The following is a 26,309-nucleotide window of genomic DNA, read 5'->3' as shown; positions in this document are numbered from 1 at the left end:
TACTTGAAAAAAGCACACTTTCATAGATACAAAGATTCTAGTAGGTGGCAGACTCAGTCCAAATGTAGGGAACACTAGAGGCTACTACAACGAGTACATGTACACCATAGACATTTACTAGCATTTGAAATTTGTTCTCGGCAAAGATTTTGTTGACAAAAATGAGATCAAGGAGGACATCGTCCTTACCTTGAATTAAATGTAGAGGTACATGATAACAATGGATTGAAGGCATGCATATAGAGAAGCAACTGGGCATCCCTCTTGATCCTCATTGCTCTCCACATAGCAACACGGAGCCCATCCTAATCAAAGTTATAGATCGTAAGAGGTTCAATTAATTTTCTTACAAAATTTTCATTTCACTATTTCTATGTTTAAGCTTAAAGGAATGATCCTATAGACTTAATTGTCAAACCCAACTTTTTAATTTTCAAGACTTAAATGACTACTCTTTCCTTTTGGATAATGAAACAACTGAAATTTTGTATCTGGTCTCTTTTCCTAATAAAAAGATTTATGTATATATATATATGATTTAAAGTAATATAAAATATTTACTTTACCAAAAACAATGAAAAATTGTAATATTCTTGATTTTATTCTCTCGTAGATGTTAACTTTCTATTTCACAACATGGTAGAAATTAAATAATTAATAATTTTACTTTATATGAAAATATTATTGTCCCATACTTTTACAATCAAATTGTAAAAACTTTCATAAATAATTTCATTTTAATTTAAAAAATATCAAACCATAAATATTTATAATAATTAAAAAATAATATATATATAACATAAATATATATATGGGGGCTAGAGTAGTACTGGGATGGGTGACCTCCCAGGAAGTCCTAGTGTTGCACCCTCCCAAAAAAGGGGAGATGGCTCGCGAAGGTTACAGATAGGGTTTCTGGTCACTACAGGTTACAGAAGTTAACCATGAAAGGCCACCGGTAACCTGCTTGACGTTTTTATTGCCGCGTTTTTTTGTTTTCCACCATCTCTTTGTTGCGCTTCTCTTACCTGGGTTTTTGACTTGTCGGGATTTCAGGGGGGTTATTGCTATTCCGTTACCGGCCGTTTCTGTCTACGTCTGCCCCTGTTTCCTGGCAGTCCAGTCCGAGTCTTGGCATTTCTCCATTTTTTCCTATTGTTTCGAGGTGTCCTCTGTTCCAAGGAGCAGCTGTTGACATGGATGACATTGATGCCGTGGACTATTCTGAAGACCCATTGGAGGGGGTATCCATCTGGCGTTCCTCATTTCTTGCGTTTGTTGCACTGTATAGCTCTAGTTACTCTTTGGCGGAACCGTCACGGACGCATCCTGTGGTCCTGCCAGATGACCCATCTACCTGGCCATCACTTTCTACCCCCCTGGCTTCCCCGGCTACCCTTGGTTTCGTCTCTGACTGCCTAAACCCTAACCCTGGGTTAGACCTCCTTGTATCAAGAGCACAGGCCCGACTGATTACTCCTCCACCGGTGACCGTGGGTATTGCCGGTTTAAACCCTCAGGCCTCTTTTGCTCCTCCTTCTGGCAGTTTTACCGCCGTCTCGCCTCTCGCCGGTACTTTACCTACCTCTGTTGGCAGCCTCACCCCCTCCTCGTCAAACCCTAACCCTCCCCCTGTTTCTTCGGACCCTCTTCCGGGTCGGGTACAGCATCAGCCTCCTCTTCAGGGGACTAAGAAGAAGTACAAGTGCTACAAATCAAAGGCGGACGACATCTTCCTGAGATTAGAAGAGGACATTCAGTGGGGAGAGACTATGGATTTCGCTGACAGAGTCTTGGTCGGTCGCATCAGGGGCCGAAACTACACGGCCGCCCGTTTGAAGACCTGGGCATCGGAGGTTTGGGGTCACCATCTGGTGGACATCCCCTTCGTGCAGACTTTTGTGAGGGGATGGTTCGCATTGAGATTCGCTCGTGCCGATCACACAAATTGGGTCTTATCCTCCTACTGGCATTTCGAACACGCCCCGGTTCTTCTGAAACGTTGGACGCCTCTTTTTGATCCAGAGACTGAGCAAATTGGCATAGGACCAGTGTGGATTCAGCTCCCAGGTCTCCCATTACAATACTGGTCTAAAGACATCTTCAGGCGGATTGGCAATGCTATCGGCACCTACATGGAATACGATAAGTCCTATCAACACACGGGTATGATGGCATATGCTCATATCCTAATAAACCTCGACACTCGAGGAGGCTTACAGGAGTACATCACTATACAGTGGAGGGACACATCCCGCAAGCAGATCATTGATTATGAAGGCATCCTGTATCGCTGCCACAGATGCCACAAAGTAGGGCACTTGTACAAGGATTTCCCTCTCTTTCATAAGAACAAGGGTACTAATCAGAGAATGGAGACTTAGCAGCCCAGTGGAAACCATACTCGGCAGGCTGTAGACACTGAACCAGAAAATATTGACAAAGATGCAGGGGACTCCCGAGGAACACCTGATAAATAGGCATCTGACAAGTGTCTCGCTGATACAATCCCTCCCTCGCCTCCTCCTCCAACATGCTCCGGTCCAGCGAAGGAGATCATCTCGACATTGGGTATGTTATATTCATCTTCCCCTCTCACTTCTCCTGTATCTGGCATTCCGAAAGATATTGCATCTCATTCATGTATGGGTACTTCTCCCCCTATTTTTTCATCCTCGGTCTCTTCGTCTTTCTTGAGATCCCAGTGTTTTCCCCCCCCTGCTCTCTCCATTGCTCCCTTCCCCTTCCCCCTCCCATCACTGCCCCCAACATCCCATCTCTGACATCATCCTCCCTTCCTACTCTCCCCTCCCTCTCCCCCCTGTATCCCCCCGGTACCCACTCCGCTCCAGATCGAAGGATAGGGGATTTGATGTGATTGGTCTGGACCCTGTGATTCCCCCAACCTCCCTTAAATCATCCAGGGGACGCCCATCACAACTCACTAAAGCCAGACACACTGCGGGTGAAGAAGTTGCCCTCGGGTGACAGCAAACCATTGTTAGGGCCCTTAGAGCTAGGAATGGCCCTCAACCTCACCCTCCATGAAGTTCTTATCCTTCAACTGTAGAGGGTTTGCTAGCCCTCCCAAAAAACTAGCACTCAGAAGACTGCTTACATCGACCCAGTTGGACATTATATTCTTACAAGAAACCCTATGCTCGGCTGTTTCTCTTATTTCTACACTTAATTCTTGGCTGCCGAATTGGACCTTCCATGCCATGGATGTGTCTGGGAGATCTAGAGGTACTGCTATTGGTTTCTGCAATAAGTCTATGGAACTCAGGAACTTATGGGGAGGCAAAGGTTTCATAGGCATGGACATATTTGCCCACACACTTGAATCTGAAGTCCGTATTATGAATGTATATGGTCCATGTGTGGACAGGGCGATATTTTGGAGGTCCCTCCTCGACTCTGAACTCTTGCAGGCAGACAATATCATACTGGGAGGGGATTTGAATTTTTCGTTGGGATACAGTGAATCCTAGGGTCACTCGACCCAAGTTGATGGCCTTACTAACACTATCTCTACCTTACTCGAGGAGCATCAGTGGGTAGACATTCCATCTGCCAGGATACAGTATACTTGGTCTAACAACCGCAGTGGTGACCACAGCCTTGCAAGGAGACTAGACAGATTTCTCATCAAAGAAGCTTTCTTAAGTTCTCATCCTCGTATTAGACAGTGGGTTGGTACCGGAGGTATTTCTGATCATCGGCCAATATTTTTGGAGTTGGTGGATACAAACCTAAGGATTAAAAGCCCCTTCAAGTTCAACGCCTCTTGGCTCAAGGATCCCTCTTATATTCAGCTGGTTTCCAATTATTGGAAAACAAACCCTATTATGGAACGCGAGGATCATACTAATGGCTTTATCAGAAAATTGACAAAACTTAAGAGAATCTCTAGAATTTGGGCACACCATAAACGAAAAAATGATGACAACTTTCTAGGGGAGGCAGAACGGGCCATTGCCACATATGAGGACACATCTAATGGCACCTTCTTATCACAGGAAAGCAAGGACCTATATACCTCCCTCGTCACGAAGCGTACCTAAATCATGAAAGAAAGGGAGGAGAGCTGGAGACTCAGAAGCAGGGAAATTTGGCTCACTGAAGGAGATAACAATACTAAGTTCTTTCATAAATTCGCCAATGGTAGAAAACCTATAAATACTATTTGGGAACTTCACAATGAACAAGGTCAATCGGTAACAACACAGCGGGATTTGGTTAGATTAGCCATTGAGAACTTTAAAAGCATCTACGAGGCGCTTAGAGATGTGAATATTTTGCAAATCATGTGGGTTGCTGAACATTTTCCCAAGTTTGTGCAGCAGGAAGACTCAGAGAATCTGATGATGGAAGTGACAAAGGAAGAACTTGAAGCAACTATAAAATGGTTCAAGAAAGACAAGAGCCCTGGACCTGACGGGTGGACCATCGAATTCTATATCGCTTTTTTTGATATCCTGGGGGATGATTTACTCAAGATTGTGGAGGATTATAGAAGAAGTGGAAAAATATCCCCGGCCATCAAATCCACCTTCATTGCCCTTATCCCGAAATCTGACTTCCCTTCCTCTTTCAATGACTTCCGACCCATCTCCCTTTGCAACTGTCTATACAAGATTATTGCAAAGATCATCGCAAATCATCTGAAGCCAATCCTGTCTAGACATATATCCTCAGAGCAGGTTGCTTTTCTTCAACACAGACAGATACATGAGGCGATTGCCACAGCTCAGGAACTCCTACACACTATGCAGATGAAGACGCAGAAATGCATGATTTTGAAGGTGGACCTCTCGAAGGCCTTCGATAGAGAAAATTGGCTTTACATTAGATTATTATTGACCCACTTTGGTTTTCCTTATGCATATATCAAGTGGATCATGAGCTGCATCAAGGATGTATCTTACAGTGTTTTATTAAATGGGGAAGCCACATCTTTCTTTTTTTCGGAGAGAGGACTCAGGCAAGGATGTCCTCTCTCCCCCCTACTATTTTTACTTAATCAATCATCGATGCCCGCAATAGAAATCAATTGGTTGGCATCAAGATTTCAGAGAATCTTTATCTGACCCATCTATTGTTTGTTGATGACATTCTCATTTTCTTAAATGGCAGTATTGGAGACACCACGGTCCTCCAGAATATATTCAAACTCTTTCAACAGGCAACCGGGATGATAGTAAATGACGGGAAATCCACAATTACTACTTTCGGATGCTCACAACATGAGATCATATTCACCACACAGTGCTTCCCCTTCACCTCTCTGAATCTGGAAGATGGTCTAAAATATCTGGGCTTCAGGCTCAAGCCCCTAGGATACAGGATTGCAGACTGGACGTGGCTCATTGCTAAAGTGGAAAAGCGCCTACATATTTGGTACCATAAATACCTATCCCGTGCCGGTAGATTAGTCCTTATTAAAGCTGTGATCGAGGCCACACCTGTTTTCTGGATGACCCTAGCATGGATACCGAAAGGTATTTTGAACAAGCTCCAAAGCATATGCTGCAGATTCTTATGGAAGGGCAACCTACTGGGTAGAATCTTCGCTTGGGTCAAATGGGATAGAATTGCAATACCAAAGAGATGGGGAGGATGGGGCATCAAAAGGCTTGATCTTTTTTCAAAAGCCCTGGCAGCAAAGCTTGGTTGGCACCTTATCACCACCAACAGTCTCTGGTCTCGGGTTGCACAAGTGAAATACATCTAGCCCATGAACCTGATGGACTGGTTCAGACAGCTACATGGAACAAGTAATAACATCTCCAATATTTGGAAGGCGGTTATGAATGCATTACCACTTCTACGAGAAGGTATCACGTGGAGAATAAATGAGGGCAATGCTGTTTGTATTGGCACGGATCCATGGGTTGGCTGTGGCAATGCACACAGACTGCCAGCAGACTTGATTAGGTACCTAAACAGCAGGGGTATCACCCACATTAAACACATCGGTGATAGAAATAATTCCACCTTTCTACAGCAGGCATGGAAATCGGCTCATGACTTGGACATCCCTGAACAGTGGCGACTTGATTGGCAGGAATACACGGAAGCGCTTACACAAGCACATATCCGTCTGACTGAAGAACCAGACGAGGTTATTTGGGCTTTTGCCAAACACGGAACATACTCTCCAAAAGAGGGCTACATTAGACTTATGGAACCTTACAAGCCTCAAAGCATAAACCCGACTTGGAGATTACTCTGGAAGCTTAAGGCGGCCCCCTGTACCAGTCTACTGCTGTGGAACATACTGTTTGATAAGATCCCTACAGGGTCTAATATGATGAAAAGGTCCTTTCATGGCCCTTTTTGGTGTCACCTGTGTCGCAATGATGAAGAAAGTACTGAACATCTCTTCCTAAATTGCCCATCCTCTAAGGAATATTGGAATTGCATCCTTGCACACTATCCATTCCTAAAAGCCTAGCAAGGGCATAACATTCTGGATACCTGGCGTACTTGGTGTCAAAACCATATTGGAAAAGCCAGGAACATGCCCCTTCTAGTCTGCTGGTCTATATGGATTGCTAGAAACCATTCTATTTTCAACCTCAAAGCCCCACATTGGCCAACTATACTACTCCATACTATTGCTGATTTTGATCTTCTTCCCGAGGAGGACACCAATACCCCTCCCCACACCATCATTCCTGAAACCATAGACAAATCGAAACCGTGGGCATATTTTGATGGATCCGCGCAGGAAGTAGGATGTGGTGGAGGAGCCATTCTTTACCTGAATGATTCTCATTTTTTTAAGATCCAAATTAATCTAGGCAGGTGAACTAATAATTATGCTGAACTCAGTACTGCTAAACATCTCATCCACTTTTCTTTGGAACAGCACTGCAGACATCTACAGTTGTTTGGTGACTCCAAAATCGTTTGTAATTGGCTAAATAATGCATCCCATTGTAATGCATTTTCTTTGAGGCATATACTAGGAGAAGCTCAAAGATTGATATCCTCATTTGACTCCTTTGTCTGTCGCCACATTTACAGGGAACAAAATACGGGGGCAAATCACCTTTCAAAAGAGGCAGCGCATAGACAGGGCAATGACTGGTTGATTCAGGAGGAAATTGATGGGTCCTTCCATCAATACTATCACAGACCTTTTGTGGAACTTGGAGAAAATGGGCTATAAGCCCTATTACTTTTTTCTCATATTGTATAAATTATGGTTCTTGTATCTACTTTAGTGGTTCATATATATGACTTTGGAGATACTGTTTTGGATTTTGGTATATAGTTTTCTCTCTCTGCGCAGAGACATTACAATTATGGACTGATTCTCTCTATCTGTTAGAGAGAAGGCATAGACACAATATAGCTGATAACAGACTCCCTGTGTGGAGATACAACTGTGTTTTTTATATCTTTTTTGGACAGTCTTATGTATCTTGACAGGCAATCTTGCCTCCACATGCATATGCCTCGGCATCTACAAAATGTAATTTCTTACATATCAATAGAAATTATGACTTTTTTCCATGGAAAAAAAAAACATATATATCACTGTCATACTTACCTATCCTTGATCACTAATACGAGACATCCACATGTGAAAAATTTACGCTGGATTTGACCGATCTGTATTTCCCAAATTGCAAGATTCATCTACTTAACTTCATAAGCCGCACGCAACGTCAGTGAAGCAACAATATACATATTTTTATTGTTTATATTGAAAAGAAAATGAGTCAACGTACATTTATCTGTATGTGAATGAGCTTTTATAGCATTTTGTTATATCATACTTTATTTATGAATATAGTTGCTAAATGCTTTGAAGTATCTTTTGAAATACTTAATGACATCCGAGTATTTTTTATATACATTTTGTCAGGTTAATTTTAGGTGAGGGTTAGTTTAAATATATTTTTTAATGATATAAATTAACTTTTGATAATAGTTACTCTCACCACTCTAAGCACAGCGTACGAGTAAAACGAGATTTAATCTTGTGAATTTGTGATTTATACAGCTATACAAACACCTTAGTAGTAGTTAACTGGCCAACAAACTACATCCTTGAAGACTAAAGGTTAGTTTAAATATTCGATGAGTAACTTTAATACAATTTTTTTTATATTTTGGAAATTGGTAAGAGTAATTAAACCATTTGAATTTGCTTATAGTTATCTAATTTCAAAATATTACAAAATCTACCATTAACGGAAGCTCAACCATGTTAGATGAAATCAAAATTATGCAAAGCTGGATAAAACCTATACTCAGTATGTAACAATTGTTATCCCACACGAATAAAGCACTCATATTCCTATTTATTAAAATACATACATTACCATTTATGAAAGATTTGACGAATATCCATCGCCTAGAAGATTCCAAACTACGCCAAATAATGTCCAACTCTTGCATGTCGCCCGCGTGACACTAAAATAACGTATTCGTCATCTTATACGCCCATAGACTTGGCGCCCACAGTTTTTTAATATAAACAAGTGATTGCCTCGCTGTCAAACTCAATACATCAACACCATCCGCCAACTTACACATCTCCACTTTAGAGGATGTATTTTGGAATCATATGAGCGAGGTTACTTGTTTGATTTAAATAGGCCATTATTATCTTTATTCTAGGGAATATCTTGAAATCCTTAATTGAATATTTTACTTTATTTTAATGATTTTGTAGAGTTGATTTATACCAATTAAAACTTGAAAATTAAAAATTATTGTTGTAAGAAGTGTTGATAAAATTATTATGATAGTCTAATAAAACATGTAATTTAAATTTATTTTATTTTTTAATTTTTTTAAATAACTATTTAAAAATTAATTATTATATATTTATTTTTTACATTCCACTTATTTTTTTTATAAATTTAAAACTAAAAAATTAATTATATTTCTTCTAAATTAAAAACTACAGTATCAAATTGCAATTGTGTTGCCTATACTTCTGTGATAAGTACTTTCTAATACATAGCCTGTAGAGATTTTTGACGAGAATTTGATTTTTTTTTTTTTTTATTATTATTAAAATTAGAAACACGTTTTTTAAATAATTATTTTCTTTGTTTGCAAATTGATGATGATGATAGTGGTTTGAGACCAAATTGGCTTTTTAATTGTCTAGCTTCTCATCTTTCTTGACCAGATTAATGCTATAGCTTTCTTTTTTTTTCCTCTACAGTCTGCCAACTTCTTTTATCTTACATCTCCTTCATCTCTTCTAGTTCTTGAAAATATATGAAATTGATAAAATCAAATTGATCATAAAAATTGGTAATTTTAGATAAGGGACGGCAAACTATTTTTAGAACTAATAAAATGAATGATCCTAACATTTAAAAAATGCTTGGTAATTTAATTAAACCTTAAGAGCCTTTATAATGCAAATTCTTTCTACAAATTCAATCGTGTAAGCATTTACTCCTTGTTCTAAATATTACCAATGAGAAACCATTTTTTTGGTAAGCATTTAATATATTATTATCTCCAACAAAAAAAAGTTTATTTTTTTATGAATTTAAGTATTGGGATCTCTACTTGAATGGTTCATGAGGCACAATACTTGTTAAGGTTTCGCAAATGGGGTAGCAAACAAAGTGGCCTTGATTGTGGGGAAAACTCCACAGTTAAACGCTCTTGAGCCAAAAACAATTTAGGATGGGTGACCTCCTAAGAAATCCTTGTTACTAGATGCAAGCCCCAAAAGTGATAAAAAGAAAATATTTTGAACCCCAAAAAAATCACATAAATGAAAACTACACACCCTCGCCCAAGCAAGTGATGAGAGGGGAATCTTTTGAAACCCCAAGAAAGATCACATAAATGAAAACTACACACCCTCGCCCAAACCATGACAACTTTAAAATTATTCACGTGGGACAATATGAGATGACGAAACTTTGTAGTCTCCAAGTCTAAGACGATGGTTTCCCTTTAAACTTTTAAAAATTTACAGTTCAAAGAAAACTCTGACATTAGCCGAAGAATATAAGTTTTAGCTAAAGGCCTCAACATAGCTCCGCCCAAAGATTAAACACACAGTAATACAATACATTTCGATAGGGAACTAACCCTCAATGCTTAAATTCAAACAAAATGGTTCTGACCATCAGTCGAAGAGCACTGGAATGTAAACAATGGTAGGGAAATGAAAATCGGACATTAGCCCCAAGAAATGAACCACCAAGAAATGCAGTCTTTGAATCCACTGAGTATAGGAAGGAAACCTGTAAATAACCCAAATTACTGATCTGAGGGATTGAAAACTAACATGAACTAGTGAAACTCCTTCGGGTTGCTTCCCAGCTGAATCCAGTAGAAAATGTGAAATTTATTAGACCAAGTTGCCGAAAAATGAACAATCACACCGTGACAAATATGTAGTGAAAGGTTCACGTGCATGATATCGAGTGTAGTTAGTGGACGCAGATTCCTTCCTCCTTCATGAAGCTGGTACCTACGACACAAGAATAAACAAGAACCAACATTAACCCTTGGTGAAATAAAAAGACCCATGACCTGAAACTTGCATGGCAATAACATACTTACCACTGTGTGGAGTCGTAGGAATTCTGGGGGTGGCCATGAACGATAAAACATTAAACTGATAACCTTTTTTGGAGAACCCTCGACCAATTTCAACGGGAATGCATGAAACGCTATGAAACCCTAGCGGGTTGCACAGTGAAAATCAATCTAGGCAGTAGATTACAAAAATTAAAAAAAATCAACAGGTCTTCATTCACCTTGAGGAAGCCTTTAATATTTACATAATATAATATAATTTTACATATTTTTTATCACCTAAACTAATTTAGATCCATTTTAAATCTTGATTTCCCAAGTGCTCAGAGAGATCAAATATCTTTTCACTTTAAAAAAGGTTTGCATCTCAAGAGAGAGATTTTATCCCTCTCAGTGTTTGGTAGAGACAAAATTAAGATAGATCTAGGCTAGTTTGCATCTCAAGAGAGAGATTTTATCCCTCTCAGTGTTTGGTAGAGACAAATTAAGATAGATCTAGGCTAGTTTAATTTCCTCATTTAAATAGACTATATTCCATATGAACCATAAATGTGGAGCTCAAAACCCATCAATAAAGTCAAGTTTACCTTAACTACACAAGAAATAATAATAATAATAACCTAGAATTTTTAATTTTAATTTTTTAGTTTGAAGTCATTTTTATTTTCTTTGGGGGATAGCGGTAAAATTTTAACTTTATTTTAAATTATCATTATTAATCATATATATTTCAAAAAGCATATAACAATATTATCAACTATGGAAATTCATCCCACTTTATAATGAAAACTTTTAACTTGTAAATTTTTTTGCTACAATACCATGGCTTATCAATACCACATTTCCAATCTGACATGTATTGATATGACATTTCCTTAAGTTAATTAATTTGAGATAAATTAATTAGCTTGGGGTTTATCTCAACTAGTCAAGCTCCCTGTCATTAAAACACTTTGCTATTGAGAGGTTGTGGGGTCCATTCTCCTCGATGCTCTTGGGGGTGAGGCTCTGTTAATGAGCCAATGGGAAGTGAACCCACTTTGCTATTTAGAGGTCGCGGGGCCAATTCTCCTCGATGCTTTTGGAGTCAAGACCCTTTAGGTGGATATGCTACCATATCCAAAAAAATAAGATAAATTAATTACTAAGTACTTTCTCTTGGACTTCCCAACTCTTACTCACATCTATTCTAATTTTCAAAATCTTTGTCACACTACCAAACTTCTTAACTTGTTTAGTCAACAAAACTATGGTGATCTACAAACACACCTCTTCATTTCCATTACAGAAATAAGATATTAAAGAATCTCAACTAATCTCTTACTTGTTGAATATCATTTTTTGGATTCCAACTATGTACAAAATTTGGGGTTGTCCAACATTGCAGGTGGGCTCACCGCGATAGGAACAAAACGAAATGAATTGAAAAAGAATTACAAAATAGTTATAAAGAGAATAAAAACAAGAAGTGTACACAACAATAATATGAATATTAATATTAACATTTAATTAGAAAAATATATAATATAAAAAAATTTAGAGATTTTTGATCCGAAATTTTATATTAAAAATACCAATAAATTATATAAGATTGACAACACATTTTAACATACAATTGAAATTATATATATATATATATATAAAATATGAATTATTATTATAAATGAAAAGTTAAAGATCTTTGATATCAAATTTTATATTATTAAGATTTTGACTTAAACCAAATATTTGAATTGATAAATTAAGATTAATAATTAAAATAAAAAATTAATTAAAAAATAAAAGAGGATGCCCGCAATTCATTAATCAAAGAATTGAAAATTTGAATTATTTAAAATAATGACTATAGAAACATATCATAATACCAACTGAGACTTTGAATTATTAATACTAATATTATGGAGGGATATGATTTGAAAATAAAATAATATAATTTATTATTATAAATTAAAAGTTAGAATCTTTGATATCACAATTGAATTAATAAATTATTAATAGATTAAAACAATAAATTCTGAAGGTAATAATGAAAATAAATTAATTTTTTTATTAAATTAAAATAAAAGTGTATAACGGGAATGCAATTGACCAAACAATTAGATTTTTTTATTTATTTAACGTGTTTGAATTATTTAGAATAATGAAGATACAAATATTCTATTATATCAAGGGGGGAATAGACTGAATTAAGATACATTTGGAATGATCTAGGAAATTTGAATATTAAAGAGAGGAGAATCGTTTGAGATATAAAATATTTTATAAATTTACCAATATTGATAGTTGGGGTTAATATCGTGAAGGGAAAGCAAAGGAAATAATGATTAAGATAATGGATAAGGGGTTTTTAAGAGCGTAAGTTTGTAGTTTTTATTTGTATTAAGTTTTTGGGATGTTTTTTAATCTCAAAGCTTTTTATACTAGGTGGGTGGGTTAGAAAGAGTAAATAGGTGGGTGGGCTAGAAAGGGGCTTAGGATTTTATAATAGTCAAAGATAACAAAGTATTTAATTTTAAAAAAATGTTTCACTAAAAAAATATGATAAATTATATTAATTTTAATAAAAATTAATCATCATTATTATAAATATACCAACATATTTTATACCGATTAACATCCATCTAATAATTATTAAAAACTAAATTAAAAATATCAAACCTAACTAATACATATTTTATATATTTATAATAAATATATCTAAACAATATTTTAAATATGAATAACAGGTTGCACTTACCTATCGTTAAGTACTAATACGACACATCCACAAATGCGACATTATGCGGGATTTGAACCATATATAATTCCCCGAATTACAAGATTCATCTCCTCTAAAACATTTCTCAGCTTCGTTAGCTGCACGGCCATGACATTGAAGCACTCAAGTATATATTTTTATTTTTTAAATTAGAAAGGAATTGAATCAACCTAAATTTATCTGGTTATGAATGAGTTTTTATGCATTTTGTTATATTATATTTTACTTACGAACATAGTTAAATATTTTGAAATAGTGTATTATGTTAGTTAAATATTTTGAAATATTTCCTTATATTTATTATAAGAAAGTTATTTTTAAATTTAATATGGTATAATCGGTTAGGTTTAAAACTAGAAGGTAAAGTATGTATGTTTTTTAGAGGTAGATTTTTTCTTTTATAAATAAAAGATTTTATACATTTTTTTTTGTTGATAAGGGTGGGTGAATCCTGAAAATCACTCTTACTCTGTGGCTGAGAGGCCACGATTCACGGGCATCTAAGCCGTCAAAATCACCCGGGGATCGCACCCGGCTTGAGCCGCACCAGTGGAAACCATGCCGGATTTTTTGGTATCAGCGAGACTAGAACCGGTGACCTTTGCTTACGGAGCGCTTTAACAAGGCGCTCCTTCACCAACTATTCTAAATCTCTTTGATTTTATACATCAATGTAATGTTTGTTTCACTATATTTTATGATCTAAAAATTAAATAATAATAATAATAATAATTTTAATTTAAATATTTGATAAATAATTTTATTTAAAAATAAATAAAAAATAAATTAACCATTTAAATTTACTTTAACATATTTAATTTCAAAATATTACCAAATATACACTTCATTACGCAAAGCTTGATAAAAGCTAAACTCGGTATGTGATAATGTTTTAGCGCACACGTATAAAACACTCACATTTGTGAAAGATTTGAAGAATATCTATTTCACCTAGAAGATTCCAAACTACGCCCAACAATTGACCGTATGTGCAAGTCCTGCGTGTGGCCTACCGGACAGTTACGGGAATTATTTGAACTCTGTTAATATTCAGGACATCCCTAATCAAGTTTTTAAATAATTTTGATGTACAAGATTATGAGTCAAACATCGGAATGGTTTGTTTGAAAATATAAATTAGTTTAGATTTATTTTAATTTTAGGATTTATAAAATTTGTTAGTTATAATATTGATTTGTAAATATAAATTAGTTTAGATTTATTTTAATTTTGGATTTATTAAAAATTTAGAAAAATGAATTTTTTGACATCTAAATTTATTAATTTCATTATTATTATTTTATTTAATTTTTATTTTGATGTAATTTCAAATGGTAAAAAAATGTTTTAATTAATGACTATAATTAGTAATTTTTTGTTTTATTTTTATGTAAATTGAGTCAAAATGGTTAGATAAATTACAACATCTCTTCCATACCGGGTTGGAATTCTAAGCTCAAAAATGTAATAAAATGAAATGAGAGATGGTTTTTGAGCATTATGAGTCATCCCATGGTATTGTACATAGCCTAGCTACAAGTTAATAATATCAATGGTAAAGTGGAGGTGAATATCTATGGTTAAAAATCTTGTTATATTGTGAGTGTTATGTTTTTATGTGCTTATTAATGAAATTTAAATATGATTACAAATTATTATTTTAATTTATATGGTAAAACGGATCATAATTTATAGCTACTATTTATATCTATATATTTTAATGTGATAGAGAGTTTATATATATGGCAATAGTAATTATAATATGTTTGCTCTTATATTTTTTCAACATAAAATGGTTTTTAGGGAACTAGCAACCTCCCTAGATATATGCAACAACCCACAAGCCACATTTATCAGAAACTCATAGTTCATCCTAGGATAGAGACATCCAGAGACCATCAAAATTAGACCCGGGATCCCAGACCCCAACAGGATGCCTATTCCTCCAGCCTTACTATGATGGGCCATGGGTGTCATTTCCAAAGATTCAAACTTGGGTGGTGAGGAAGTTAACAACCCACCTCAACCACTTGGTCTACCCTTACTTGACTTTTTGCTCTTATATTTAACTAATGTAGATCCATCTTAACTCTGGATCTATGAACGTCGAGATGGATCAAATCTCTTGAGGTGTAAACCTTTTCTCAAGTTTTACACTGAAAAAAGAGGTTTAAAGATTGAACTTGAAGAAAGGTTTGCACCTCGAGAGATTTGTTCCCTCTTTGTACTTATAGATCTTGAATTAAGATGGATCTATGCTCGTTTACATAATAGATAATTATAAAAAAATAAAGCATAATTTTTTAGCCATAAGAACTATAAATACATGAATCAAAATCATTAAATGGGATTCCCTAATTTTTTTTAGAACTTTACCTATAAGACATACAAAAATAAAGCCTAGATTTTCAAACATAAGGACCATTCAGAAAAGTTTTAAAGGAAGAAGTAAATACACTTTTATAAAAATACTCATGTTGGAGGACAACAACAAATAAAGCTATTTTTGGTCTAAGAATTCTCTTTTATTTAAAGTAATCATTCATAAATGATTTAAAAATAATTGCATCAAGAGGCACTCTCCAGCCTAGTATGGTAGAGATGATGTAATTTAATGTTTAACATTTTGATTATGTCAAAATACATTTAAAAAAAAGTACTAATGTAAAATAAATAAAAAGTAAAAATAAAATAATAATAAAAATAAAAATGTTCCATGGTATTGACCCATGTATTCATGTGGAATATAACTTATTTAAATGGGGAATTAAACCAACGTAGATCCATATTAAATTTAGATATACCAATATTAACTTTAGATATACCAAGCGCTAAGAGGGATCAAATCTCTTTTTACTCTAAAACAGGTTTACATATCAAGAGATTTGATCCCTCTCGACGCTTGGTAGATTTGGAGCTCTAATCTGTTCTAATAAAACTTTGTGGTGGTGGTTGTAGTTTTCTTATGTTATATGTTATTATTTTTATGGATGTGTGTAAAGGTCAAATGAAGAACCATTCAATGAACAAAGTAACATAGTTCAAGTGAGTAGTTTTTGACGTTCTTTAGTGTCGAGAGAAATATCTTTGATTTGGTTAAGTTTATATTTTGTCATATGTTGTTGGTTTGGTTGTTCTTTTGTGCTTCAAGATTGACAGTTACAAGTTATCTTTGTTTGTATGTGAAAAAATGTCAGGTTGTATGATTGAATTTTGAGTACACTTAGTACCTAGACCACTTACCTCTATAACTATCAAAATTGTAGTTCGTTGTGTTTTGATAGATGGAAGTAAGTCCATAGAGTGATTCAGTATCAAGACTATTTTTTGGGGTAGTCAAGAATCACGAGCCCTACAAATATGTGAATGATGGTTAGGAGCAATGGTGTTTTAAATGGGTCAAGTAGTAGCTCGAAGTTGATGGTGAAGAAAGAGTGTTGTCTATAAGATTCCAGAGCGGGTGTGAGTACAAATGAAGAATACCTAGAAAAATATTAATATTATTATTGTAATTTATGATTTTAATATTTGACTTGTAAGGATTAAGGGAATGACACAAAACCAATGCTTTCATGTGTGTTGGTTGCTAATTGTTGTGAGTTTTAGCTATTTATAGTAAAGCAAATCCACTTTTATTGGATCTAGTCGGTGATCTATTTCTATATATGTAACCATTGTTTGATCAATAAAATATAGTGTAATTTGTGTTTGGTATGTAACTATGTTTGTTGTCTTGTTTTATAAGTATAATGTTTGGTTATGTTATGGCAACAATAAAATAAAATTATTAATTATTAATGTTGATAAATTAAAATTCAAAATTAAAAATAAATTTGGAGAAATCAAATTATTGAAAAAAAATAAAAATATAACAAACTAATGCTTATAAATTGTAAGTCTTTTGTCTCCAGATTTTGACAACTCGTGATTTTTCCAATGTATGTAATATAACTTATTTAAAGGTGTGAAGACTCTTATAATTTTCCTTTAGGAGCCTTGTGAGAATTATATCTATTTCCTAATTTGGTCTTGTTGATGAACACTATGTGGAATATATGAATATATATATATATATATATATATATAAACCACTCTAGATTCATCTTAACTTTGGTTCTTTCAAGCACCAAGAAGGATCAAATCTCTCAAGGTGCAAATTTTTCCTCAAAATTTACATAAAAAATGGCTTGCACCTTGAAAGAATTTATCCCTCTCAAGATTTGATAGATTGAAAATTATGAATATAGATTGATTCATAGTAAATATCAATACATTTTTGATACATTTAATTATAGCAAAATTGTTTTACTTATTTATTTATTTTTTAAAAGAATTTAAGTGTAATTTAATTATTTTATATTTTTCCTAAATTTTAATTATAATTTTCTTTGTGAAATTATGATTTTTTATTATAAAAAGATTGTTTTTAAATGCATAAAAAATTCTTCAATATAAATAACCTTAAAAAATTCTATATTATACAAAATTTAAACTTGTAATTTCAAAATCAAGGAAATAAGAAAAAAAATATAATAAAAAAATTAAATAATTATAATCACCATCATAATTTTGATTGGGAAAATCATAACCCAGTTTAAATGATTTTTAACTCATCCACTCGCACCTATAAATAAAATAAATAAATAAAAACAACATAAAGAAATAAATTGAAATTGGTGACATAGTATTTAGTAATACACATAAAATTATTTTCATCATTACACATTTCCATTCAATTATAATACAATTATATAGTTGATCTTAGATCCTACTACTTCTAACCTTAGAGATAGGAGTTGAGAAAATATCTCAACTACCTCCTATAAATCCCAAACCAATTCCAAACTCAACATGAAAGCATTATCTTCCAAGTGCCTCCCTTAATGCTTACATGCCAAATATAAAAATAACACAAAATAAAATTCACATATAAGTCACATATTGTCCGATATGGTTTTCACTCACACTTCTACCCACTTTAAAATCTCATGGACCATGCTCTTTCTCCACCATAATATTCACGATTCCAACTTTACTCATTTAAGGTACAACTGCCTCTAACCATCGTTGACGAACTTGTAGGATCAACAATATTGACAAACTTCATTCATTGAGACTTATGTGATAAGAGTGTCAAGTAATGAACCACTCTATGGACATACCACCATATGTCAGATATTTCACGTTTTGTTATCCTTTAGTTATTAGGAAGACAGTCTAGATACTAAATGTGTTCAAAAGTTGATCAAAGAACTTGCACAGTTTCACATACAAAAAAGTTATACTATAACTTGTAACAGAGGCTTCCAACTTATAACATATTGTAACCATAATTAAATCAATATTGCATTCACGGGGCTTCCAGAATTACTGACTTAATTAAGCTACTTCGTTCATTTATTTGTCTTTTGTATAGTTTTACAAATAAATAAAATCACAATAACTTTGCACATCATTCAATGAATATAACATACCACATCACATAATAATTGTATGCAAATAGTAAATTTCTACAATCATTCTGAAAATCCAAGGAGCAACCCACCTCATGTGCCTCATCTAACACTAACAACATTAGGGTCAAGCTAAGGTGCCCTTTTTCATCTTTGTCCATCTCCTCTCGTGGTTGAAGCTCACTATGCCATCTACAATCAACACAATACCATGATAAAAGTTGCATGCCTCCAAACACATAACTTAACTTGCTTTTGAATGAAGTATATACAAATTCCTCAACATATCCATTATATGTAAATGATTAAAACGATTCTGTTTCACTACTCAATGCTATGTTTTGCTACGAATTAAATAAGGCACTCAATGCTTTGTTTGACCGCCCTCAATGCTTTATTTCGCTATCATAGAAATGGGTAGAGTAATGTCAATACTGGCAGAGTCAATCTCAATCTTCCCTACTACTTGATAGGCCTAATCCTTTTTAGTTCCATTGAGGCGCTTTGCAGAATCTCGTTTTCCATAATGTTGTAGCCTTTTCAGCAATGTGTCGACCACGACAAGCTTGTTTCCATCGTTGCCTTGTACCAGAGAATGAGTGGGAGAATTACCCTGCAAATTTTCAGGAATATGATGAGCTTCATGATGGAATTGAAGGCTCGCATGCCTTTAAAATAATGTGTTGACAACATGCCATTGCCTCATGCTATAGACATGCCTTCTTGTTGGCTGGCGAGGAGACTTGAACTGGCAACCTAGGTTACAGTGGAAGCTCTGAAAACCACAAGTGCCAACAAATGGGTTCCTTAACAGAATGCCAGAGATAATCTAAGGGCTTATATAGGAGGCATCAAATTGTTGGATTTTGTGCTTAAATCATTGGGAAATCACGTAGTTGGAGATCACATTGTGTGTAGGGTTGTGAATCCCAACACCAAAATCTTGGAATATTGCATAGAGGATCTCAATATCTTCAAAAAAGGCATGGCCACCTAATCTGGCAATAAGAACAACAAAGACAATCTAGTGAGCTCAGAAATGGCCTTGTCCTACCCCAAATGAACTAAAACACCCTCTACGTTCCACTAAATTCGTTTTGAGCTCAACCACAGCAAAAGGCACTTCCAAATATGTATCTTATAAAATGAAGATGTCACTTGATTTAGTGCTATCTGATGAAAAGAAACCCACACAACACAGAAATCTCACACAAAATGCACTAATCTATTCTAATTATCTACACACTAATCTTATGAATCAACCCTTAGATCTTTCCATTTTCCCGAGCTCTTCAAATGAACTGAAATTGAAATTGGCGACATAGTAATTAGTAATACATACAAATGTATATTATCTATTGCACATTTAAATTCAATTACATAGTTGAATTCAATTACAACACAATTACATAGTTGATTTGATCCACTACTTCTAATCTTAGATCTAAACTACCTCATGAAAATTTCAAACCAACCAATTTTAAACCAATTCCAAAACTACCTCCTACAAATTTCAAACCAAGCATAAAAGCCAATTCCAAATTCAACATTGAAACATTATCTTCAAAATCACAATCACATTGTATAATCGATACTTCCGTGCTATGGACATGGAGAATGATACTCTATCCATGGCCTAGTGCGTGAAACATATGGCACCATTAAATATTTGGTTGCCGCCTCTGTTGACGTCATGTTCCACACGAGAACAAGTCAAAAACTTAATCAGGCATTGCACAGTACCAGTGATCAAATTTGAAGGGCAGGTCTTAATTTCATTTAGAAGGGAACACATCTAGGTCGCACTTCTATAATGAAAAGCATAAAAAAAAAGGCAATTCAAGTGACAATAGTGAATTATTTTCAAATTTCTTTTTATCTTTTCACAAACAAAAAGATACCACTACGTCAAAGGCTGCATTAGTAAATGAATTACTCCTATTGATATATCGTGAAAATTTTATATAATATTTCTAAGTGAAAGGAGATGAATAAACTAATGGGCATATATCAAACTATGATTTGAACTAAATTCCATCTCATTATATTGTTACAATCTCAATTTATTGGAACAGATTGAAATCACCCCTATTCAGAGATTATGTTAGATGCACGATATAGTCATTGTAAATGGCCAGTTACCAGGAACAACTATCTTTTGAGCAACGAGGACACTTTGGGATTCATTGTAAATGGCCAGTTACCAGGAACAACTATCTTTTGAGCAACGGGGACACTTTCGGATTCCACTATTCACTGGTTTGTCTCTGCTCTCAGTTTTTGGACATCCCTTAATTGGAATATGGTGATTCAATCTTTGGTGAAGTTAATTTAATTCAAATTCACAGGGCAGAATTTTGGAGATTCAATTTATTATATTAATTGCACATTTATGAAATATTTTATTAATTCAAATTTACTATTTACCACTATTACAGATTCCTGGAATATCCACTTCAATTAAAATCTACCATCTATTAACTTATATGCATTACAAATTCCTGGAATATCCACTTCAATTAAAATCTACCATCTATTAACTTATATGCATTACAAATTCCTAGAATATGAGAATCAATTCAAATCTACCATCTCTTAAAATCGCAGATATTTATAGTAAAAATGAATCTAGCCATTTGGGAAGTCCCTATTGTCTTTGATATGTGCAATATTAGATTATGCATAAATAAGTCTTGCGTATAATTTCAATGAACAAAAATAATTTCAGCAAACAAGAATACTTTATGCTGTATATCCCTTGAAATCGACTTCTTAACCTCTTAGTATTTTAAACTTGTGGAAAAGGGTAATTTGTTGGGATGTTAACCTACCTCTTTGACTATATGAAAGAAATAATGTAAAGCTGAGAGTGATAGATGTTTCAATCATGGTAGGCATGGAATACACCAATTACATACAGGTTGGGCCGATGGACGCGAGTATATTACACAGTGCCCAATTCAATTGGGTGGAAGTTACACATACAGATTCATCGATGTTGATCAAGAAGGAACCTTGTGGTGGCACGCTCATGTCTCATGGCTCCGAGCTAGGGTCCTTGGAGCAATCGTGATCTATCTGAAGAAGGGCAGTTCATATCCTTTTCCTAAACCCAAAGACAAAGTTACAATCGTTTTAGGTGAGTGCAATGGGTTTATATAGTTCACAAAATCATTTTTGATGCACTTAATTTTTTTTTATGGACATAGTATAAAGTATACCGATCGGTTTGTGGGGATACTCCTCATTAGTCTCCCTTATACATGCAGCAAAAGGAGACCTGTCTACGTAGCAAGAAGAGGATCATTATACGCTGGGAAGAGGAGGTCTTAACAAGCCCTAGACACAGTCAAAGAGGAATCTATATAAGCTGCCCTACCCGCAATCCTCAAGGTTGATGTAATCCGCAATTAAGGGTGACACTTACACACTATCAAAGGAGCCCTAACGAAGCCTACTAATATATTGTTTGATGATGCCCTAATCCGCAGTTATGATGAAGCCCTATTCACAACGAAGGAGAGTTAATCAGTAGTGAACCCATATGCTGTAATAAGGACCCTAAATATGCAGTTTAGAAGGGCTTCTATTTGTTGTCATCTAGCTACAGCGAAGTGGCCATCATACAGAATGAAACTGGAATAAGTTAAGGGATTGTTTGAGCCTCCCTCTTGAAACTGTGTGAGGATGGTTCCTTCTTGTAAGGACGCCGAGTTAAAAGAAGCAGTGGATCAACCTGTTGGGATATCATTGGAAGATCAAGAGTAATGTTTATGCTGCTATAGGAAAACTATGTGTTAGGCTATAGGCCATAACACCACACTCAAATATCTTATGAGTATTTGAGGGTTCAGATCATTAGCTTAATCTAACAAGGTGTTGTGTATAATGCTGTTGAGATCTAAGGCTAATTTTGATGACTATATGATGTTGCCTAGAGAAAATGGACGAATTGCTAGATGCGGGGTAATAAAAACCACTGATATTTCACATCTCATGTTTGTGGATGGCTTGTTGTTTTCTAGAAAAATAAGTTAAGCAAACTACAAGCATTCTGTAACATACTTTCCAGATTTGGGGTGGCATCTAGAATTATTATGAACAAAGATAAATCTGTTCTCTGATTACTAGTATCTTGCCTCCAAATCACTAGCACATTACTAACACTGATACAAGTAACTCATTCAGAAATTGGGAATATGAAAACATACCAGGAATTGAGAATCCGCAAACAAATAAAATCTAGTACGTTAGGAAGCCTGTGGAATGCGCTCCTCTCCAAGCAAATTGTGCTTAAACCTTGCTTTACAGGTGTTTACTGAATCATGAATCTATGCTCCTCTCCAGCTTAAATCGTTGTCAAACCTTGCTTTGGGCAGCGTTCAGCCACAACCCAATAAAATTACAGACCCAATACATGACCCATATTGGCATCTAGTGGCTCTCAATTGAAACTACCAAATGAAATGGTATCAAAGGGTAATTGTGAAATAATAATTAATAAGAACTTGGATCATATGCACAATTGGAAAAACAACTCAAAAAGAAACTATTGTTTTTTAAATGAGAGCAACTTAGAAACTGCTTAATGTAATGGTATGAAAAGGTAATTTTGACAGTAATAAGAACTTGCATTATATGCACAATTAGAAAAAACAACCCAAAAAGAAATTGTTGTTTTTGAAATGGGAGTTTCTCAAATGGAATTTAAGTTTTAACATGAAAGGAAATTCACAAATTCCCCTTTGAAGGGCTGTGTTCAATTTTGAACGCTGCACGGTACGTCCATTAAAAAGGGAACGCTTCCCAATCTTTTTTCCACCGGAAGAGACCTGTTCTCATCAAAATTTTTTTTGCAGTCCAGATAGAATGGCGATCCTGGGCTACTTGAAATGTTTTAGTGTATGCTGTCTTATTTTCTGTCAGCTGTTCATGGCTTCCGTATCAGTACAGGATGATGGGCTGGTATCATGCCTGGAGAGGAATGATGTTAGAAATGTCACAACCATGGTCTCTTCTTCTACAAAATACTATTCACTGTTGAATTTTTCTGTGCAGAATCTACGTTACACAGAATCGAGTGTGCGCAAGCCATACGCTCTGATTCTCCCACGGAGCAGGCAACAGGTGCAGAAATCGGTGGCGTGCTGCATAAAACTTGGGTGGGAGATTCGCGTTCGTAGCGGAGGGCACAGCTACGAGGGCCTCTCTTCTACTTCTGATATTCCGTTCGTCATCATCGATCTCATGAATCTGGACGGCATTGAGATTGATATGGCTTCCAAAACGGCTTGGGTAGAGGCCGGTGCAACTGTGGGGGAATTATACGATGCCATCGCAGATAAAACTTCAATCTACGCATTCTCTGCGGGAAGTTGCACAACTATGGGCACCGGAGGCCATTTCAGCGGAGGAGGATTCGGTTTACTCTCTAGAAAATATGGCCTCGCGGCCGATAATATAATCGATGCCCTGCTTGTTGACGCCAGAGGCAATCTTCTGAACAGGCAACAGATGGGAGAAGACGTGTTTTGGGCCCTGAGGGGCGGCGGGGGAGGTAGTTGGGGCGTTGTGGTCGCATGGAGAATAAAACTGGTGAGCGTCCCTCCCGTCGTAACGGTCTTCTCCGTGGGCAGAACGGGGCGAGACACAGTGACGAAGCTGGTGCACCGATGGCAGTCGGTTGCGCCGGCGGCAGAGGAAGATCTGTACCTGAACGCCGTCATATCTGGAACCGAACTAAAAGAGGGCCAACGAGATGTTGTGGTAACCTTCGGTGGAATATATTTGGGGCCCCTCGATCAACTCCTGGAAACAGTAAATCAGAGCTTTCCGGAACTGGGTATGGCCTCCAGTGACTGTAAAGAGACGAGCTGGATTGATTCTGTTTCCACGAACAGGACCGATTTACGCAACAGATATAATCCCAACAAGAGTTTCTTCAAGGCAAAGTCAGATTTCGTGACAAGCCCTATAGCGCCATCGGCCTTGCGTGGAGCATGGAAATTCCTGGAAGAGGACCTCAATTGTTATGTTATTTTCGATCCTTTTGGGGGAATAATGAATCAAATACCGTCCTCTGAAATTGCGTTTCCTCATCGAGCAGGGAATTTACACATGATACAGTATCAAATTACATGGAATGATCCGAGCAACGACACACAGTATATCGCTGCCATTCGAAGATTTTACGAGTATATGACTCCATATGTTTCTAACTCTCCCAGGGCCGCCTATGTAAACTATATAGATCTGGATCTGGGTATAGCTCGAAATGGGACAGCAACTGTTGAAGAAGCGAGATCATGGGGTGAGAAATATTTTGTCCATAACTACGATAGGCTTGTAAAGGTAAAGAGTAAAATTGATCCTTACAATGTTTACAGGAATTCTCAGAGCATTCCTGTGAACAGCTGAGAACCTGACACCTCCCACACCTAAAACTATATGAATTGATATGGACATCGTGAATGCTGAATGTTATTTGTGCAATGAATCATTCGGGCAACATATGTAGAATTTAAATATATTATTATTATTGTGCTATACTCGAAATTAAATTATTTGAGTCAATAATTTTTCTGTGCAAATAAAAGAAAATAATAATTATTATTATTTTGTGTTGCTATATTTATATTTTGCTTATTATTAGGTATTTATATTGATTTTATATATATTTTCATTTTCATATTTTTCCTCTTATTAACATGAATTAGTATGAATCAAGGAAAAGTAAATACATAGGTTTTTTTCAAAAACATATCTCAAAATTTATTATTAGCATAAATCAAGAAAGAGTACTGACATAGCCTTTTTAAGAAGAATATCTCAAATTTTCACAATGATAAGAAATAAATTGTTCCACTTCTCATAACCATAGCCTTCAGAAAAATATTATGACCTCAATCTAAGAATAATGGATAAAGAGGAGAGGACATGGATGACTTTGTAAAAAACATTCAATGACTATTGTATCATGGAATGTGAGGATTCTTGGCATGATTCATATTGAAATTAAATAATTAATAATTATAATAATTGGAAACTATTAATTAATATTAATTATTAATAATTAATAATTAATAACTTATTATTAATAATTAATAATTCATTATTAATAATAATAAATATTAATATTAAAATCAATAAATATTATTATTAATTTAATAATATATAATAAATATTAATTATTAATAATAAAAAAATTTAGTAATAAATAAAAATTAATAATTAATAATAATTATAAATGACTAAATATTAACTTTTAATAATTTATATATATATATATATATATATATATTACAGTGGAATCGGCAATAGGGGCAGCGTCCCAACTCGTGTTACACGAGGTCGATTTTGACCACTACCTCTATAACCACTGGGAGTTGCGCTCGTTTCTCTATACAGCTCCAGTGTAAGTTCGGGGGATTTGAACTTGTGACCTTCAGTATGGAGTCCGCTTTTCTAACGAACTTCACCGCGTTGTGATTACCAACTCGCATATCCAGTGGGGCTTAATTAATAAATATTATTATTATTAATAGATATTAATAAATATCAAA

General features: G+C 35.1%; 1 pseudogene; it reads left to right on the top strand.

Moving 5' to 3' along the window:
- The first annotated feature begins 23,549 nt into the window (after nt 1-23,549).
- On the top strand, nt 23,550-25,360 carry LOC149192964 (berberine bridge enzyme-like D-2 pseudogene; annotated as a pseudogene).
- The last annotated feature ends 949 nt before the right edge of the window (nt 25,361-26,309 follow it).

Source organism: Pinus tabuliformis, chromosome 2_2 (genome assembly GCF_031772625.1).
Source record: "Pinus tabuliformis cultivar Carrire ecotype Pingquan chromosome 2_2, CPIR1, whole genome shotgun sequence".
In the NCBI taxonomy this organism is placed as follows: Eukaryota; Viridiplantae; Streptophyta; class Pinopsida; order Pinales; family Pinaceae; genus Pinus; species Pinus tabuliformis.
The sequence above is the reverse complement of the archived record's forward strand: the minus strand, read 5'-3'. Positions and strand labels throughout refer to the sequence as shown.